Source organism: Artemia sp. Qi Xiang Cuo, chromosome 12 (genome assembly GCF_049724085.1).
Source record: "Artemia sp. Qi Xiang Cuo chromosome 12, ASM4972408v1, whole genome shotgun sequence".
Classification (NCBI taxonomy): domain Eukaryota; kingdom Metazoa; phylum Arthropoda; class Branchiopoda; order Anostraca; family Artemiidae; genus Artemia; species Artemia sp. Qi Xiang Cuo.
The window spans coordinates 72,438,064-72,457,946 of record NC_142805.1 but is presented as its reverse complement, the minus strand read 5'-3'; positions in this window follow the sequence as shown (position 1 = coordinate 72,457,946).

Genomic DNA, 19,883 nt, shown 5'->3' with positions numbered 1-19,883 from the left:
TTGTGAATGAACCGGAAAATATTTGTGACCCAAATGTACTTATTTTGTTCTGTATAAATACCTTTGTTTTAATTGTAATCATTTCGTTTTTCTGCTGTTGACCATCACTTGGTTATGTTTTAGATGTTGTTTTATCGCGAGTCAAGTAATTCCATTCCTGAGAGGTGCATTTGTAAATGTCTTTGTCGTGTTTTTAGAAAGGTTTATCGGTACATACAAAACTGGTTTTTATCAGTATTAGGAAATATTAGGTGTCCGGGTGTGTTATTTGTGTGTGTGGGGGGGAGGGTATATTTTTTGGAAGAGCGGGAGTAGAATAACCCTTACATAATGGATCAAAAATTTGTTGATAAGAAGGGATTTTGTGTTTTTACTATCCCGCCAGAAAAATACAGGGGGGCTCAAACCCTGATACTCCCTTCCCTGGCATCGGTCTTGAGTCGTTGGTATTAGAACATTCAGAAATACATACAGAATTAATGCCTTTTAATGTACCAACTCGCGCTGGTGTTTATTCACCTCCTCCTTGTATTTGGTAAAAATTATAACTTATAGGAGGGGGGAAATACCCCAAAACTACCCTCTGTATCAACACCTGGGAGTAGTCTTGGCAGAAATAATTGGGGTAGTTTTTGGAGTAGAAGTGTTAGGTTTAGCTGCAGTGGCGTCAGTAGTCGCGCTAGGGTTAGTAACGGTTTGATAAGCTGCTGTAAGAGCTTTCGAGTGGTAGAACTTATACGGGTTATAAAAAGAGCAGTAGTCATTGTTGGAGAAGATATGGTTAAGATAGTTTTTTTTCAGAGGAGAAGTCATGGTATGACCAGTCGCGAAAGGAATAGTTTTGTTGGTGTAGCAGTTGAGTCAGTATTAGTTGGGTAGGTGCCTTCCGAAAAGCTAAAATTGTACTTATGCACTTGCGTATGGGTATAAGGCTTCAGCGCGATAAATGTTATTTATCATTTGAATATTTCATCATTTTAAAAATTTTATCATTATTATTTAAATATAATACCTCCCTAACGCCCCCCCTCCCCTCTGGTTCCTCAGTGGTTATGGTACAGGATTTTATTTAAAATTAAAAAAAACTATTTTTCATAACTTCGTTAAATAAAAAAAATAATGTTTTTATTATTTAAATATAATAACTACCTAAACCCACCCGATACCCCTGTGTTAGTATAAATTATAGACTTTAAATAAAAAAAAGAATTTAAGTTTTTCCATCACTTATTTCAATAAAAAAAATTCAACTTATGATATTTTAAATATTATCACTCCCAACGCCCCCTCCCTTTGTCTCCCACCGTTAGAGTATGCAGTAGCTGCTTTAAATTAAAAAAAAGATTAGATATAATAATATTGAAATATAAAAACTCCCTAACCCCCCCAACCCTCCTATTGATAACTCATTGGTGGGATTACGTATCAGAGTTACATTAAAAAAAATTTTTTACTTTAAAATTAAATATTTTAAAAAAAGCACTCGACAGAACTTTAAAAAGATTATTGTTTCTTGGAAAAAAAATATGAGAGAATGAGGAAATGTGTACAACATTACAACTCATTCTAATTTATTATAGGTTTTAGTTTTAGTCTGTTCTGTTTTGTACTTTCTGCTCGTTGGGGGTTTCAGTTATTGATAGATGGTGATGTGTGGTAATTTTATTCTTGGTAGTTTGTTTTAGTGGATTTTTGCTCATTTTTGTTTTAATGAAGTTCTTTGCTTTTCTATTAAAAGCTTATTTTGTGGAAAAAGTTTTTTTAATTAATATCAAGTAATGGTTATAGTAAATTGTAATTTCTTTTAAAATGCACATTTTCATGAGTTATGACGGTTTGTTTTGGCATTGTAAAATTCATTTTTACTAGTATAGTTTCCTAGTGCCAGAAATTACGTATCAAAGCAAAAGAGCCTTTACAGACCTGTTACCATATGCTCTGTTACCTATATTATATTTTCCTTGGTCAGTCACGTACAATGAATTTTGTGTGCGTATGTGTGAATCGTGGGTAAATGGGTAAAAACAAATTTTATTTGATGATTTAAAAAAATTAAAGGTATAGAAATTTGGGATATCGGAGGGGGAGGGTCATTGTTATCCGTCATTGTTGCTTCTTTCCCCACCTCGCAAACAGTTTTTGTGTGCTATTTATGGTCTGATACACCAAAAAAGGTTTAATAATTTATTAATTATCTGAAATAATTGAAGACTAAGCTAATTATCTCTGAATGCAGACATAGAAATTGGTTTTACTCAGTTCAAGAACTTGAGTATGCTCACTATAAGAGACAAGTACCATAAGAATTATTTTCTTGTTTTGGAATGCTTAGAATAACGATATCACTCGATATTTCATTGCGTGATTTAATTGACTAAAGCGTCTCACGTCTCCAGCATTATATATAAGGCTATGTCTGTTCTTTTTCTGTGTTTATAAGAGTTTTCTAATCCTTTTTCTTGTGTCACTCGAGTAGATGTAAATTTGTAAATGGGTATTTTTGTAATTTATTTTTCAATTACAACTTAATTGTTGAATGTGTTTGTATATAAATGGTTTTATAATTGTATGTTTAAAAATTCGATTTCAGAGCCAATTCTTTTTTATTACTCACTGTGAATCATAACCATATGTTATCCACAGTCTCATCAATACGCTCCTGAAAAAAAAATTTTTTTGACGATCATTTTAAAGAATTATCTTTATTTATATTTTATAGATAGTTAATTAATAATTTTTGTTATTAACATATTATACAAAATACATATACTTTAAGAATTTTAATTTTAATCTTTAGATTGGGACCCTAGGCTGGCCGATGATAACCATATGATGCATTATGGGTATTACGAGATATGGCAATAACGTATACTTAAGCACTATCGCATATTAAGATGAAAACTGAGCCCGAGTGAGATGGAGACATTAGCACCAGATCAGGAGAAGAAAAATGGGGAAAATAATAGTCTTCTTTCTTTTTATTTCTTGTTCACTATTATAATGAGAGAAAGCGTTATTCACGCTGCACCACGGGCACTTTGTAGCGAGCTAACTGCAACTTCTATGGTAAGCGCCATTTATCAGATAGCTAAGGAGGGTTCATTTAAAAAGGGTTGAGTTGCACGGTGGGGTTCTGAAACTTGGGATTCGTTTAAAGAATACCTCCTCGATAGATTTTTTTTTTAATGTATTTTATAGCTTTTACCAAAACTTGCGACGTCTTTCTCACACCAACTAGTAAATATTTATCAAGCTTTTAATTTTTATTTTAAAATGTTTTAGTTTTAATATAAATTAAATTTTGGTTTTTGGATGTCACCTCATAGTGTTATTTATTTAATGTATTTTATAGCTATTACCAAAAATTTGCAATTTCTTTATCACACCAACTATTAAATATATCATCCATTTAATTTTTTCTGTTCAAGTGTTTTAAGTGTAATCCAATATAATATTGGGTAGAGGGATGTCACCTCATCGAGAGTTATTATTTAATGTATTTTATACCGATTAACCAAACATTGCATTATGTTTCTCACCCCAACTAGTAAATATCTATCAGGAATTTATTTTTCTGTCGAAGACAATAGAATGAATATTTTACATTGAAAATAAAGTCATTTTTACCATTTCAAGCCTGAAAAGAAAATACGACAGAAGAAACTAAGAATAGTTTAATTAAAAACAAAGACTGACATCTGGGATACTGTACCACTAAGCATGGAGGAGGAGGTGCACCTCATAGAGCAAATTGCTACAGTTGAAAGATGTTATAGTTTCATGAAGAGCTGGGACCATCAAGCACAGTGCTATGAGATAGACCCCTATTACGCAATTTCCGTTTAGATGTTATTAAATTAAAGATCCGATTAAAACCATTCTCAATCTATCGCCGACTTTCATTCTAACATAACTAGTAGGAATAGGACAACATTCAAACAACTAAATCAGTTTTATTTTATGGCAAAAAGCAAAGCAAAAAAAAACTAAAAAATCAATGAGTCATAGGTCTGGTGACAAAACTACCAGTTTAAAATGCAACTAATAAGTCACAAAACTACTATTGTGTTTGGCAGCTAAACTTCAGTTAGCTGTTGGCTCTAACCATAATAAATTACGTTGTTTGGCAACCTTGACTTTGCAGTATTTGTGCATGAGTTGGTTACAATTAGATAAAAAAGAAACAGTTGTATTGAGATGTAGGTAGGTTGTCAATTATATCAGGATAGAGGATAAAGTTACTGTAGTTGTTTGAGAATTTTCTGTTAAGTGTTGTCTTTGAGAAACTCTCAGAATTTAACTGTCAGTTGGGCTGCCTAACTCAACCTAAACATAAGAAATTATGCTAACCTAATTTCCACTGTATCCTCAAGAACACAAGAGATACCACCAACGTCCTCCCCAGGATATATGACATGATTCTTCCTTATATTTGGAAGTTTTGGTATCAAAGATGTTTTTCATCTCTTGGACCCATGTACCTTAGGCTCAATTAAAATTTTTCTTTATATTTGGAAGTTTTGCTACCAAGGATTTGAAATTAAAATGTTAAAATTAAAAATATTACATGTATAGAACTACTTTCAGCATCCTTGCTCCCCCCCCCCCCGCACTCCAGGAAGACACAGTGAGTCTTAGTGTTAGAATTTTTGCTTCATCTGGCTTGGTCTCCTTAATGTTAACAAATAATAACGCACAACAATTAAATGATCAAAGTATAATGTTATTGGCAGTGTATAATTCAGCAAGTGCAGCAGCACTTGCCAAAGAACAATTGCATGATCTGAATTGCAGTCTTTTTGAATGTCCAGGTCACAGATTGATAGTACGATACAATTCTCAGCTTATAGGAGCGACATTCAGTCCGTGTGCAGCATCCCCAGCTGACTTGTAAGCGACCAGTTAAGTGAGATTCGAGCTGCTGCAATTTAAGTGAAATTTGGGCCAACAACTTCGATTTTATATGTTTTTTGCATATTCGTTTGTAAGTCGTAAATTTTTATCTTTTTACATATGAATTTAGGTTTGAAGTACCTTAGTTACCTTTAAAGCAGTGTATGGACATTCATAAAATTTGGTATAATAAATGACGATTCCGTGAAAAAAAAAACCATAATGTAATGTTTCAAGATAGCATTATCTACTATATAGAGCTGGCTAAAAGACAAACTCAGGTGAAAAAGCAAAATAAAAATGGTAGAATAATGTCAAAGCAGAACCCACTGAAAAAAAACAGGAGGAAATCTATGGTTTAAAAAGCAAGAATTTCATTAAAAAACCGTCTTTGGAAGAATTTTGGAGTATGCTGTTGTACAGTACAGAAAAATATGAAAGCTGTAACTAGGCCACTATTAAAGGTTACAGATTCCGCATACGGAATTCGAGAAGACAAAATTTGAATTATTATTATGAGAAAAGGATAACCACCAGCATAATTTACTAAGCTGTAATCTATAAATTTTCAAAAAATAATAAATCATTGAAGAAAACAATTATTTTTGATCAACTGAACGAAGAATGGAGCAAGAGGTTGATAGAAGTAGGTGCTGTAGGTAATAAAGATAAAGAAAACATAGAAGGATCAGTTCGAACAATGAGGGCTCCAAAAGCTACGGATGTCTTAAATAAAATACGAACGAAGGAAGAAGACGCCCTTCGGGATTTGCAAGACATGGAAGGGTTGGCAAAACAACAAGACGAGGCTGCAAAAAGTCTAGCAAAGGCCACTAAACGAATGCTTCAGGTGTTAAAGCTCAACATAAAAAAGCTGTTGATGATGTGCACCGGGCAGAGGAAGCGGCCTATAACGCCATATCTCGCTCCACTGGTGGTATCTACCTGGTGAAGTTTAATTTTATGAATATTTTTATGAGCTGTTTATATGACTATTTATAATTTTATTAGCTATATTTTATTTAACTATATTTCCAGCGAGACTATACTTGATTCAAAAATAAACATCTAATCGAAAAAAAAATTACCTGCAGTGTTGACATCCCTGCCGCTTTTGACAGTATTTCGCGCTCTGAAGCGTTGTTATCACTTATGAATTGTGGTGTTTATATTTAAATAGTGTATATTATAAATTTTTATTAAATTAATAAAGTTATCCGTATTGTTTAAGCAAAATAATTGTCCGATTCTTTCGGAAAGTGGACCACTGCTTAAAGGTTTAAGACAGGGTTCTTATTTAAGCCCAACTGTATTCAATTGCGCCACATATACTGCCACTAGAGAGTTAAAGGGAACCTTTAACCTTGATGGGCTAGATATCAGACACTTGTCATATGCTGATGACTTACTGCTCCTGAGCTTTTGTATTTCCGGTCGACGGTATAAGCTGTCTAAGATTGTTGAAGTCTAAGAGTTTATTGGCCGTGCTGCAAATGTATCTGAATCATAGTTTTGCATATTTCAGAGGCCTGTAAAGTAGAGTTTTTCTACTTCGTTATATATCGAAGGTATTGTGATATATGAATCGGATCGTTCGATGCATCTAGGTATTGATTTTGGTCATAAAACTATATCCACTATTGGGATTATTAAATTTATTATGTCTCGGTCTATTAAAAATTTTTATGGAAAAGAATAAAGATTTATAAACGGTGTTTATAACTTAACTCTTGATAAAATATTAAACGCTTTAGTTACTCCTTCTATTATATATATATATCCACTATTTGTTTTTTAATAAAATTTACTAAAAAATGACAGCTGTGTACCCGTTATTACAAGTTGGCAACAAATTTTTTATGTTTGCACTGGTGGTTTTCAAATAGTTATATTAGCAACCGTTATGGAATAATTGAACAAGTGACTAAAATTGGGAAAATAGAAGAAATAGCTTACCGCCGAAGCATACAGTTTCTTGCTGACTCACCTCTATCTCTTCTTTTAATGCACGTTTAAGTTAGTATAAATATTTTGTGCTTGTTGATGAGTGTAATTTTTTTCTTTTCTTTTTTACTCCGCTTCTTTGTCTCCATTTGTAAAGTGGGCAGAAAATAAATTATTATTATTATTAAGAAATTGGAAAACCTGCGATATTGTAACGGGATCAAAATTCGAAACCTCAAAATTTTCCAATTAACAGTACTTAAGCAAATTAAAATCACCCAAAATATGAACCTAAAAATTCAAGTAACATTCAGATCGAGTATAGCTCAAAAGTTCAATTTAAAAAGTAACGAAAGAAATGTATCTTATTCAAACATACATTGTAAAAATCTTTCCCACAGAAAATGTAATAGTAATAAATAAATCCGCCTCCGTGTCGCCAAAGTATGCAATAAATATCAGTGTGACCAAACGTTACATAGCAGGCGACCAACAATGTAATTTAAATCTTAAGAGCTTGAATTTCCAAACTATCAAGAGATGGTAGAATTTATCATACAAAAAAATAGTCACTCGAGATACAAAGTATTTTAGTGTAACCTAATTGCATTGTTCTGAAAACTAAGTTTAAGACCATGTATTCCAATGCAACTAATTGTATTGTCCTTTAACAAGTTTCACAGAGATAAATTATAAGTCTTCTGGAAACTAAGTGACATGTCGCTAGGAAAAAATTACAAAGTTAAACTTTGCTTTGTCAAGAAAAATTCCAAATTGAAGTCTTAAAGTAATAAATCGTACCAAAATTCAAATAGCCAATTGGTGTATCCCTGTCCAATAGTAATATAGGACATACTGTCTGAACAACTAGGGCCAATGTAATATACTTTTTAGCAACGCCTGAACGTAACCTCTGGCGAAATCGGAGAGGATAGATAGTTAGAACTTAGCAATGTTGCGACAGTCTAGAAGCAGTCTATGAGGAGTCGAGAAAGAGTTTAGAACGAGTTTACAGTGAGTTTTTAAGAACGTTTTTTAATGTAAGTGACCTATCTATTGCATTGTATATGATCAGGTCAATAAAAGTACAATAGTGTATATGACTGTGTAGTGATATACCTATATTATTGACATTACTGAAACAGTTCTGTATAGCTAATGTGAGTAGAAAAATAATTACATTACTTTCTTAATTTTATCTCTTTATGTTAGTATTTCTCAAGATAATTAGTCCTTGTAGCTCCAACCACTCTCAAGCGAACCTGATCTGATTTCGACTCAGTATGGCCATTAATGTATGCTCCCCATTTGAACCGCTGACTTAATCCCCCATCACATGAAGGTCCCCCTCTATGCGGGTATGTTACTCGCGCCTCACAAAATCAATTATTAATTGAAAACCCCCCATAAAGAATTAATTGAACCCCCCATAAAGATTAATTGAACCCCCCCCATTAGAATTGGCGCGGAGCTGTTTAAAGGAGCAAAACACAAGGACAAAATTTTCCAAAAAAAAAAGAGATTATTGAGAAAATATTACGCATAGAGAAAGTGCAATATTTTGTTAGGCCTAAGTCCCCTTAAGATAGTAACAAAAAAAAAGTATACTCCCTAAGAAAAAAGAAAAAAATATATACATATAAAATCCCCTCACATAAAAAAGAAATTTGGAAGTGTAAAATTTAAGTTATATCAAAAAAAAAAACAGTGCCGAATTTAATTTATTTTTGAAAAAAAACAAACCAAAAAGTCGTTATATACAAACGAAAAATTGATAATAAAAAAACTTATTGCAAAACAGTGGAACTTTAAAAATACCTTAACTCATATAACTGAGACTCAAGACGTAGATGAATTTAGTATCCAATTAAACCAATTTGTAGAAGTAACTAAAACGGACTTAAAATCATTAGTAGGCATGTTGTTAATGAGACTAAAAGGGCAAGCATTAATATTTTTAAAACAAATAGAGAACACCATAGGGGAAGATAACCAATTTCCAATAAATTCCAGAGAAAAATTGCCAAAGGGGTTCCGAGAAAGATTTGTTGAGACCAGTACAACACACAAATTAAAGCACGGTCCAATATTAATATAAGAATAGGAATAATTGAAATAAGACGTTCTGAATATACAGCTCCAATATTTTGCATAGGAAAACCAGGAAAGGATGGGAATAGTCCACCAAAAAACTTGTGGGGTGAAAGTAAGAGTCGGTTCCTCATAGATTTAAGAGCAATAAATAAGGCGATAAAAGACTCACAGTGGTTTATTCGAAGAATTTCAGAGATCATCTCTGATCTATCTAAGAAAACCAAATTAATTTAAACTATTTATATTAGAAATGGATTTAGTCACTTTAACTTATCTGAAGAAAGCAAACAATATTTTAGTTTCTCAAATAAGGGGATTCCTTATGTATTTAAGCCCGTGCCACAAGGGTCAGTTTTGTCGCCCCACGCTTTTGATGAATTTTTAAATCAGGTTTATGGACCCGAACTTTCTTCATTTTTATCAATTTGTGTAGATGACTTGACAATACATACGTCAGGGAACTTTGAAGAACATTTGAAACATATTGAACTAACTTTAAAACAGGCTATAAAATTTAATCTAAGGCTTAATATTGATAAATCTCAATTTTTTTCGGAAGAATGTGACTTGTTAGGGTTTCGAGTCGCCACAAAAGGAGTTAAACCACAAGCACAAAAATTAGAAGCTATAAAGAAATTAGAACCACCAAGTGACGTCACAGGAATTAGGTCATTTCTGGGCTTAACATGTTATGAAAGGGGATTCTATCGTAATTACGCAAAATTAGCCGAACCTTTAATTCAACTAACTAGAAAAAAAATTACTTTTATTTTCGGCCCAAAACAAAGCGTATCATTTGAAAAATTAAAAACAGAATTATTAAATCCAAATAGTATTTTTTTTAGAATTTTCTGATAAAGACAAAGAATTTTACCTTGTAACAGATTCCTCGGTAAAATTTATTTCTTAAATTTTAATGCAGCAATTCGAAATGACAGATAGATTTCGAATAGTGTCAACTTATTCAAAGGTTCTTAGTGGTGCAGCCTCAAGGTTTGATAACCACAAAAGGGACCTTTTTGCCTTAGTACAAAGTCTAAAGCACTTCCAAACAGTGTATTTATGGGCCGCGAGAACTCACATATTTGTAGACTGTGCAGCACTAACATATTTTAAAAGATCAAAGGATCTTCACTTAAAATTATATAGAATTGCAGTTCTATTAGACAACGATTTGTATACATATCACCACATTAGCACCAGTAGGAACCCTGCAGACTATTAGAGTCGCCCTAGCTCACAATTTGTTAAGGAAAATAGGTCAATTAATCTTGATGAGTTAGAAGTAGAATATTTAGCCCTATTAGGAGACGAGGAACCCATTGATGTTTTTGGGATTGGTAAAGAAGAGATGAGGGGATTTCAATTTGAAGACCCTGAAATTAAGGTGGCAATTGATGAAATAATAAAATCAGAAAATACACTCTTAGGCTTAAAATCTCCCCATGATACAGATAAAAATAATGAAAAGTCAAAAGAGGGTAGAAATGAACAGTCGAGCCAGACTGGTTTGACCAGGCCCTGTGAGGGATGTGAGTCAAATACGGGTAGCTCAAACATTCCCGGTGCTATCAAACCATCGAAAGGGGATGAATTCAGTAGTAATACTGAAAAGGAGTTTCCTTCTATAAGAAGGAACAAGCCTGGGTACAGAGATAGATGCCTAACCTCTGGGTCTATCCACGGCAAACTGAAAGAGGTAAAAGTAAAGGGCAGTACGCATGCGTGTGTTACTACAACAGCAGGTCAATTTTAGAGGGGAGTGAAATTGAACCCTGTAAAGGACAAGTTCTGACGGCGGAACTTGCAAAGACCAGAACTACTGTAGAAGTTACTGGCGCTAAGGATAATCGGGCCGAATCCCAAACGTCCAGGGATTCAGACTCGGAGAGGGACGAGCCGTTATGGATACGACAAGCTCGGGCGGTGGAGCTTGCAAAGACTAGGACTATAGAAAGGGTCACTAGCATGAATAATTGGGCTGGGTCTGGGATACCCACAGACCTAGGCACCAAGAGGGGTAAGCCGCAGGAAAAATTTCCAAAATTTGACGTTTCGGGCAGAGCTCAAACTAACAACAGACCAGAAACTTCAAACTTAGGGGAAGGGAACCCTTTTGTTTTGAAATGGTTAAAAGATCTTCAGTTTATCCTAGTCGAAGGAATATTGTATGCACTAGACTACTCAGAAAAAAGGAAACAGATGCATCAAATTAAAATCATCCTACCAAAAAAACTAATTAGAGGAATCATTAATCTTATGCATACGAGCCTTTTCCTAGGAGCACACATGGGGACTTTAAAAACTTTGAATAAGTTAAAACAAAGTTGTGTTTTTGAAAATATGTACTGCCAAGTTGAGGAGGCGGTAAAGAATTGTGATCTATGTTTAAGGAGGAATAAAGTTAGCAATATATATCCTAAATTGAGAGAAAGTATTTTCCCCGACCACGCATTTCAGATCTGGTCAATGGATACCACGGGAAAACTACAACCTTGCACTAACGGTGACCAATATATAATTATTGCAGTAGAGCATTTTACTAACTACACAGTGATAGCACCAGCCAAAGACCTCAGGTCAAAATCAGAGATGGAATTTATAATAAAGGAAATCATATTACATTTTGGAAATATGGAGTTCCTACTTTCTGATAATGCCATATGCTTTACGAGTAAAACCTTTAATGAAATGGCCAAAGAGTTAGAATTCAAAATTATACATTCATCGCCCAGAAACCCCCAATCTAATGGATTATAAGAAAATAGAGTAAAATGTTTAAAAAGAATACTAACTTACTACCACGATGAGATGCATAGAGGAAATTGGAATGAATTCTTACCATTCATACAATTTGCATTAAACACTAGTATAGATGCTAGCAGAAAATATACACCCTTTTTTCTACTACATGGTTTCGAAGCGAAATCAGTATTTGATAACATTTTTTCTGACCCGAGGGATGGGTTCTGTTCAGAAGATGAATGATTATCTAATCTCGTTCAAGAGGCATTTGTCAGCCGACAAATATGTATGTATGAATGAATTAAAAAGGGACCGAAAAGGTCAAGCGGCACAATACAACAAAAGAATATTGGAAATCGAAATCTTCCCTAATAATTTAGTGTATGTCATCCAAGAAAGTACATCAAAAAATTATTCATATAGGGGACATTATCTAGTTTTATAGTATTTATAAAAAACCTTCTTTTTGATCGGTTATTTAAAAAATTTTAAAACATGTTTTTTAAATAAACGAAAAATAAAAAAGAAAAACGACCACGAAAGGTTTTTAGCCATGAGCCCCGAGATAGCAAAACAAAGGTCAAAGGTAGATGACAAGCCCTTAGATCCTATACCAGACGAAATTAAAGGGGAGCAAATGAATAAAACACAGATAGAGGAAGACATCCCCCATAATATTTGGCAATGTAATTTAAAGGGAAGTTTATTAAACCAAATAAATGAAAACAATTTGGAAAGTATAAACCAGCCTTACATTACGACTTCGACCGAGGGGAATGGTTCTGGTAAGGCAGGAACTGAGACATAATTGAGATTACCAGAGCCTCAATTACAACCCATAGATGAAATAACCAGTGAAGAAATAAATGACAATTCGGAAGGAAATACTTCGGTGCACAGTTGATAATTACGAACAAGGAATATTTATCCATACAAGACAGTCTAAATCAAAACCACTAAATTATAAATATCCTACTTTAAAGTATTTTCTCGTCTTACAAATAGGAAACCTAAATAAATAACAAACTTACCTTATTATAAATTTAAACTTTCAAACGGCTGCTCTAAGCCAATATCATCTGGAGGAATACAAAACCCTTCAAAATCTGCGACCTTAACAGAGTTTAATTTAGTTTCTTTTCTCGCTAGCTCAGTATGAAAGTCCCCGAGGGTAAATAATGAAATTCCACCAAGGACCAAAACCATACACCTATTATTAATAGGGCGATGTTCACAGGATGAAATGTTCCAAATCCTTAAATTATCGGTTAGGTCCAAAGAAACACTATGATGTGTGTGTAAAATAATCTTCCCGTCACTTGTTAAAAAGACGATACACTCTAAACTAGACATAACATAAGCAAATTACTGTAAAATAAGAGGGGGGAAGCCTGGATATAAGCAAAGATCTCCTTTATCAAGATCTGCAACACTAAGAACAGAATATTTAAGTATATTTGAATTAAAGTCGTTATGAAAATGCAATCGTCTATCACAAAAGGAAAGCCTCATACCAACAGGGATATAAGCAGGGAAGGGCTTAATAACCATATCAAAACACCGAGAGTAAGGAGGACAAATTTCACAAGTATGGGAGTACCATAAAATAAGACATTCAACTTTCTCACTGCAAATAGTGTCATGAGTATGTAAGATTGTAGAACCTTCCAAAGTTTTAAATAAAATACACTTGTAGCCTGCCCTTACTGTAAACTAATCACTATAAATTATGGGAAAAATCGATGGACACCACCAAAAGATAAATCAACTGAATTGACCGTATAATCCGCAATTATGTCAGTGGGGCGAATGGTGTGGAAATGTAACCTCCTCTGACAGCCAAGAGACTGTCTACTATGAGGACGACACCCTCGAAAGGGGACAATGACCATATCAAAACACATATGGTCATAAGGTCGACGTTCACACTGATTATTATTACTCCATAAGGCTAGCTTATCCGTCCTTTCGGAAAGAAAACTGTCACGGGTGTGTAGAATCACAGACCCTTCCGCAGTTTTAAATAGACTACACTTGAATCCTGACATATTAAAAGTTAACTAAAGGACATAAAACCATGTCAGCAAAAATGGTTGGAACCCTGTTTGTTTGGCTGACGCTGTTTACAAGAGGGATATTGCTTAAGAACACATAAATACAGAGCAAAATAGCTTTCAAGGAGATTGGTAACATCGTCCCATTTAACAGACTACATCAGGTACTATTGTATGTTAATACTGACAGCCTCAGATCTGATTCAGATCTGAAATTCAGATCTGATTCACATTATTTCAAATATCGAAAATATTATAATTAATGAACAATAGTCAATAACGACTTAGAAAAGGTAAAAAATAATTTCACAAAACTCAGAGAAATACATGACCTAAATGGCTATGCAATAGATAAGTTTACACTATTACACTTAGAATTAAGTGAAGGAAATAGAATTCTCAAAATATGAGAATCATTAATGACGGATAAAACAAATCGAAACAAACGAAGTCTATTACCACTTTTGGGAAAAACAATAGGATGTATCACAGGACTAGCCACGGAAGAAAATGTATAAACCATTCTTAATCAGTTAGATTATTTAACTGAAAAAAAATTAAATGTTACTACACATGTCGGACAGATCTATATAGTTAGTAAGTGACCTCTACAGAGAATTAAGAATGGAAAGGAACAATAGCTTAGAAATTTTGGGACGGATCTCCAAGAGAATCATCGAGTATATATCAAGGAAAATTAATGATATAAATTTTCTAAAATTACAGATAAACAAAGAAATTACAAAAGTTTCAATCCAAATAAAAAAGCTAGTAAAGAAAATAGAAAGAGCAATCCTTTATTTTCTTCAATAAGAAAATAAAAGTTTCACATTCATTGTCACAGATCCGGCAGACATGGTTAGGACAAATTTCGAAATTGAAAATTCCCTACCAATAGGTTATAGAATATCGGTAAATTATAGGCGTTGCGGCTTACTGGAAATTTATAAATCGACTAGCTGTAATGTGGTGACACAACAATTGAAATTGTTGGTTATGAGTGATTTTTATACATAAAATAAACAAGATGCGTTCAGAATGTTTGAAATGTTCAGCATTCCGTTAACAGTTTCAAACACTTCGTATTTTTTTAAAACATAAAATGAGTTCAAATTTTGTGTGTTAAGTAAATATCAATCGAGATATTTTTTAGAAGATGACAATATAAAAAAAAATGTAATTTAAAGCGTATAAAACTATTGTGCAACCACCAATTTATTATTATAAGCACACAAAAATGAACTCCTTCAGTTTATAAACCTATACTGAAAATCATGCATTAATTAATAGAGTGTGAAAAAAAAATTATAAAGAAGAATAAAATCTTAATCCAAAGATTTGGAAGGGAAAAGTATATAATCACATCTGCTTTCAAAGAAGAAATAAGAATACATGTCGAATGTACAACAGAAAAAAACAGTAAACTCACATATATAAAAGGCAGCTCGATATTGAAATTGCCAGAAGAATGTTCTCTAACTGCATAAATGTTAAAGATAAACAGTATGTATAGGGGACAGATTACAAGGGAAATGGCACCTTTAAACATATCGATAATTAGCCTAGAAGGAAACCTCTCCATAGCTGGTATAAAAAACGAATGGAGCAAAGAAACTCTGAGATATAAAGCCAAGGCCAAGGATTCCGACCTGTGAACCAATTGTTGATTTATCAGACGACCAATTAAACATTTTGGCATATTTATTGACCCTTCCTCTAAATTCTTTTAAAGAGAATTACAAGTTCGGGAGTCAAAATTCCGGAGGCAATGGGCATTTTAAGGCGGCTGGAAGATTCGGGAAAATAGGGACAAATATATCATCTTCTTTTCAAATGAATGACACAGAGACCTTTTCCTGCTATGGAGACCTGAATTACGACATCCTACACATAAAATGCTTTTTACTGCACTAAGGATGTTCATGGTTACCGTGGAAAACGAGTATATACAAAACATAGAAAGAAGAAAGACAAGATTTGAGCTAATGGCCAACGGTTCAGTGATTGTAGAAGATCTACTGAATGACGAGTATCGTTTAAAAAAATGCTTCGTCGATATTAGGAGCCTTTCACTCCGTGATAACATACGCAGAGCTATTAGGAATTATCATCGCTTGTGGAATCGAAAACTACGTGATGGCAATGGTACTACGTTGACGACACATGACAAATTTTTTGGGACTTAGAATATTCAAAATATGGATTGCGAAGAAATGGTTCAAGATTTGGCCTTACGTCAGACGGATCTCTTACAATACGAGATATCACCCCTGAAGATTTTGGAGAATATATATGTTATTTATGTTGTTCTACATGTTCCGTACTCGGGCGCAAGCCTCTAGTGGACAATCTTATGAAGTTAGTTCACAAATTAGTAGTTGTTTGTTGGGCTAACGACACCTATCTCGGACAAAACAACCTCCGCAACGTAGCACGTATTGTGGAAGGTGTGCCTGTGAAACATCGAAAGAAATATCCTTGGATGGCTGCTTTAATGTTTAAAAAGAATCCAAAGCATTCTTTTTGTGGAGTGTTGGAACCCTTAGTCCCAGTTTTTCAGATAAATGTCCCTCCCAGATTCATTTCTTTGGGCCCCTTAATTATTTTCCTTCTAAGTAATAAATATTTATTTTCATCTTATTTTCTTTGACGCCATTTTGGGTCCTTTTAACTGCTTACGTGCTTAAAAGACCACGAGGGACCCCTTGCACAGTTAGGGAGATGCCAGTATATTTGGAGCCCTGGGATTGGCTGGAAAGATTCATTTACCACCCCTAGTAAGCCCACTGCGTGCTGCGGTTAGCGGGCTGGGAGAATTTATCCTTTTTTAGTTAGTTCATTTTTATACAGCGTGAGTGTTAATACAGTAAGAATTTTTCTATGTACCTATTTTACTTTTCAGCTTAGGCCGAGACTAAAGGGTTAATTAGAAAATCTTATCGGTAAACTTTGGCTTTAAATGTGGCCATAGACCACCCGATCACGTTAGTATAAAGGAAACGTTGGGGTAAGAGCGGGAATCTCTCTAACATTTGGGCCGACATGGGGTTCTCCCCTTCGAGTAAGTGGCATAGCAACCTTTGGCGCCATTTTTGCCTTTAATAAGTGGTGACCCCGCACATACACCCCAATAAGCGGTGCCAGCGGTAATTAGCACTACGAACATTGGTGGCAGCAAGTTAAGGTCCTATCAGTAAATCTGATAATTAAAGGAATTCCGCGCTTTCGAAAAGACCGGGTCTTTTAGCCTACGAAAATAGCTTATTGTAGTTACAGAGGCTATATATAAAAATCGTAAGGAGAAAATTTTTATCTGATCTGTACCTAGTCGGATAATAATAGATAATAAAATTTAATAATAAATAAATCACGCGAATAATTAACTTGAGAGATAAGGGAGGCTGAGCCCCCCACAGATAATCGACAAATTAAAAGAAAATAATTTTTCACGAAAGAATAAAAAGAAACATTGATAAAAGGATTTTCATTTGAACGAAAGACGTTAAATAAACCTTAAAATAATGGCGGACAAACGAAGAATGCAGACAAGATCTACCACGGTAAAACAAAAATCGGATTCAGACACACAATTATATGCAACTCCCGCTGGAAATACCCTAAGAAAAACACCATCAGATAGAACCATATATCACTCAACAGGTGAAATAGACATTTCTGAGACGTGTGAAGAGGATATTTTTAAACCAAAATCAGCAATAGAGCGATCCCCGGTACGAACCAGAGAAGAAGAGAAAAGTCTCAACAAGTGCAGGAAGAATTACTCACAGATAGAGAAATCAAAAAAAAAGAAACAGTGGCGATAACACATGAAAAAAAATTATCATATGAAATAACGGATATAACAAAACAAACTCACCCTTCAAAGAGGGTACAAAAAGGAGGGGAGTTGGGCGGAGAAGCTACTATTATGAAACGAGTGGACTCAGAAAATGAGTTAAGAGAATATAATAACAGTGAGATTCAGAGTAGGCCAAGTAGCAGAAGTAGTAGAAGCTCAATTTCGAGTAGGAGCTCGCAAAGGATCACTCAAATAGATATGAGACAAAAACTTTTAAATTTCATAGAGAAAGAAAGATTAGACAGAGTGCGAAAGGAGGAAAAAGATAGAGAACAAAGAGAAAGAGATAGAGTAGCCAGAGAACGAAAGGAGGGAGAAAATAGAGAACAAAGAGAGATATAGAATAGCTAGAGAAAAAAAGGAAGAGGCTGATAGGATAGCCAGAGAGAAAAGGAGGAAGCAGACAGGGAGGAAAGAAAATACATAATGGAAATGATTGCAGGGAGAAATTACCATTGCAGTAAACCTTCAACCAATGAAGGAAAATGAAGATGTACATTTATACATATACAACTTTGAAAAAACGGCGGAATTAAGCGGGTTGCCGAGAGAAAATTGGGTAACAAGAATACAGCCCCTCCTTAACTACAAAGCACAACTTGCATATAAAGCATTACCAATGGAATGCTCAAAAGATTTTGAAAGGCTAAAACAAGCCATTTTTGAAAAATTTCAACTCTTCCCCGAGCACTTTCAAAGAAGGTTTAGAAGCGAAAGAAAACGAGACAACGAAACTTATAAAGAACATGGGTACAAATTGAAAGATATGTGTTTAAAATGGCTAGAGATAGAGAATTATACAATATTAGAAGACCCGGAGGAAATAAAAGATAAGATAACGGAGATAGTTAATAAAACAGCGATGGAACAATTCTTAGAAAATACCTATCCAAATATGAGGATGTACTTAAAAGAGAAAAACCCACAAACAATTGAAGAAATGGCCGAATTAGCAGACAGGCACACTCAAATTAAAAGGGAGGCATTCTCACAAAAACCAAGGTTAGGAGGAAATGGTAGAAAAGAATACCCGTACAAAGAAAATAAAAAGAATGCTAGCCAAATATGGGAAAAACAAGGAGAAGTAACATGCTACCACTGTAACTTAATCGGCCACTAGAGCACCAAGTGCCCAAATAAGAACGGTAGAAAATACGGCGAAAAACAGGAACAGTATGACATTCCCCTTTTATAACTGTAATAAACGAGGAAATTATGTCTCAGATTGCCGAAGCACAAAAAAGAGTTACGACAGTAATTAAAGAACAAGTGACGATGGAGCAAGCGGAAGACAGGACAATCCGAGAAATCATCAATCCCAAGATAATTGGAAAAAGTCTCAAACGTATAAGAGAACCGCATGGGTTAAAAGCCCTGAGACTATGAAAACTAGCGCGTGTGCAGAATCACACAAAGTATGTGGGGAACTACATGTTAAATCGGTAGAAATAGATATTGATTCCTGCAGCTACCAACCCTATGTACGGGAAGACTTTATATTGAAAACCGACATAAATTACAAAAAGCCAGTGGCATCGCTATGCTACTATGGAGCAGAACATAAATGTCCAACAGCTCAGGTCATAATAGAATTAGCCAATAGAGGGAAATACGGTTAAAAAAGAATTAAAAGTAGGGGTTGTACCTACTCTTGCAGTAGACGTTTTATTAGGGGGAGACTTCGGAAATATCGAAAACTTCCTTGCACTAAAAGCAACCTCCATGATAAAAAGAGTAAATGTGGTGACACGGAGTCAAGAAAAAAATAAAAGGGAGGCTATGCTCCCCACTAATGAAAATGATAATCAGAATATACAAAACCCAACTACATTTTAACTACTATATATTAATAAAAAATAAAGACCCGACAAAACATAAAAGAAAAAGAAGGGCGTATAAAAATAAATATACCAAAAACAACGAGAAATTCTAGACCGTAGAAAAATAACCAGAAAGGACCGAAGATGAACGAACTGAAAAACTTTTAATGACTTCAAAAAGATTTTCAAATCTACAAACCCACGATAAATACTTTAGAAAAATAGAAGAAGCAGTCACGAATCAAAAAAATCCGTAATCTAATCAGTTTTCCAATAATGGAAATTTACTTTACAAAATAATGGAGACTGGGAAAAACGCTAAAAAACTACAACTTTTGGTACCACATGAACGAAGAAAAGCGGTAATAAAGTTGGTTCACTCAACCCCACCGGGGGGACACATATGACCCCAAAGAACAAGAGATAGAGTCTTGCAGCGTTTTTGGTGGAAAAATTTAAACAAAATATTATCAA